At 43.6% G+C, this 2,500-nt stretch overlaps 1 protein-coding gene across 6 annotated transcripts in view; it reads right to left on the reverse strand.

The window, feature by feature from the left end:
- LOC127008218 (holotricin-3-like) overlaps positions 1-2,500 on the reverse strand; it is a 78,782-nt gene that overhangs the window by 22,447 nt on the left and 53,835 nt on the right. The gene's annotated exons all lie outside the window — the stretch shown is intronic.

Here is a 2,500-nt window from a genome sequence, read left to right on the forward strand (position 1 = left end):
GTGGCCCATCTATTACTGTGTGGGTGTGGGTGTTAGTGGCCCATCTATTACTGTGTGGGTGTGGATGTTAGTGGCCCATCTATTACCGTGTGGGTGGGTGTGTTATAGTGGCCCATCTATTACCGTGTGGGTGTGGGTGTACAGTGTTATTGTCCATCAGTTACTGTGTGTGTGGGTGTGTTAATGTCCATCTATTACTGTGTGGGTGTGGGTGTTAGTGTCCATCTATTACTGTGTGATTGTGTGTGTTAGTGTGCATCTATTACTGTGTGAGTGTGTGTGTTAGTGTCCATCTCTTACTGTGTGGGTGTGGGTGTTAGTGTCCATCTCTTACTGTGTGGGTGAGCGTTAGTGTCCATCTATTACTGTGTGGGTGAACGTTAGTGTCCATCTATTACTGTGTGATTGTGTGTGTTAGTGTCCATCTATTACTGTGTGAGTGTGTGTGTTAGTGTCCATCTCTTACTGTATGGGTGAGCGTTAGTGTCCATCTATTACTGTGTGGGTGTGGGTGTGGGTGTTAGTGTCCATCTATTACTGTGTGGGTGGGTGTGTTAGTGGCCCATCTATTACTGTGTGGGTGTGGGTGTTAGTGTATCTATTACTGTGTGAGTGGGTGGGTGTTATTGTCCATCTATTACTGTGTGTGTTAGTGTCCATCTATTACTGTGTGGGTGGGTGGGTGTTAGTGTCCATCTATTACTGTTTGTGTTAGTGTCCATCTATTACTGTGTGGGTGTGGGTGTTAGTGGCCCATCTATTACTGTGTGTGTCCATCTATTACTGTGTGGGTGTGGGTGTTAGTGGCCCATCTATTACTGTGTGTGTCCATCTATTACTGTGTGAGTGTGGGTGTTAGTGGCCCATCTATTACTGTTACTGATAGCTCCTACACTGCCACTCGCGGCAGGTAGACAGGGGCTGCCAAGTATAGTCAGTGGGCTTTTTGCGAACCCCTTACGTTTTTATGTTCTTACTAAACACTGCCCGGGGATGCCCGGGGATAAATTAGTCATATATTCATTGTTCTCATCATCAAATATATCTTGAAGTTTGATAATAAATGTATATACTATATGTCCATCATCATTTGGCTGCATAATGGAGAGTTATATAACGAAGCCTAGCCTCACTGTCCAGATTTTTTGCATATTCACTAGATTCTGTTATGAAGACGGGAGGCACGAGCCTGCCACCATCAGGGGGCAAGGGCTCAGCTGATCGATCTTGCCTCCTAAAATGGCTGACAGTTGTTTTTCCTAAAACAAAAGCGAAGCGGTGTGATGTCAGTGCAACCCCTCTTTAGTAGAGAGGGCAGGTGTTTGTACGTGTGTGTGACGCTGCGTGGCTGGGGGAGGGGGGAAAAGGCGAGTAAGAGCCAGGATGTAGGGAGGCTGGACAATGTCAATAGGCGCACCTAACATCACTAAATGTGGGGTACAAACTTGGCGGAGGGACTGTTTTTTGGGCGCCATTAAAGGTAATGGGCTAAAGAGTAGCTTAGCAGGATATTTTGTCTTTATTTATTAATGATCCACGAGACATCCTAGAGCTAAATCAAAGTATGCGCTTATCTTTGTATTCATTCATACACACTCTGGTAATATTTCTGTGGAGTTTGATTCACTTACTGGAGTGAAATTCTATTGTCACAAATTCGTGTCACTAGTAAAAATGAAACTAGTAATTTAAGTTTGCCACCATGAAATATACACCAATAGTTAAATATGAAATCTCACGAAGTCACAATAAGTGACATCACCTGCTTTGCGCAGTAAAAGTATATGCCATTTTTGGTATCTGATACACGCAATATGGCAGGCTGCTGCTGCCTCGGCCACAGATTATTGCCAGATTGTCATAGTCGGCTGCTTATATTTCCCGACTTCCTGCCCTAAAACTGTCTTCTGGGCTCCAGTAACGAACCTAATTCTTAGTTATCGTTAAAAGAGTAAGATCCTGATGTTTCTTGGCAATAGTTAGGCATCAGAAACTGTTAAATACTATGCTCTGAGTACGACAATCTGGCAACGGTAGCTATACGTATTTTTATATTATTATTTATTATTGTTGTGTTGCTTATTGAATATTGTGTTCAAGAAAAAGAATACTCGTAATTTTAGTTAGTTTTTGGATTAAGGATTCTTTACGAAATACATGTATAACATTATACCTTCTTTTACTTAAAAAACGTCCTAAATCCAGGATCGGCTATGGTGATGTTAGGTGCGCCTATTCATCTGGGGCGGCGTGATCCCCACAGTCCTCCTTAGAGTGGCAGTTACTCGGAGAGAGGGGAAAGGTGTGTGTATGTGTGCGTTTGCGTGTGTGTGTTTGTGTGTGTGTGTGTGTGTGTGTGTGTGTGTGTGTGTGTGTGTGTGTGTGTGTGTGTGTGTGTGTGTGTGTGTGTGTGTGTGTGTGTGTGTGTGTGTGTGTGTGTGTGTGTGTGTGTGTGTGTGTGTGTGTGTGTGTGTGTGTGTGTGTGTGTGTGTGTGTGTGT

This window comes from Eriocheir sinensis, chromosome 4, assembly GCF_024679095.1.
Source record: "Eriocheir sinensis breed Jianghai 21 chromosome 4, ASM2467909v1, whole genome shotgun sequence".
Lineage (NCBI taxonomy): Eukaryota > Metazoa > Arthropoda > Malacostraca > Decapoda > Varunidae > Eriocheir > Eriocheir sinensis.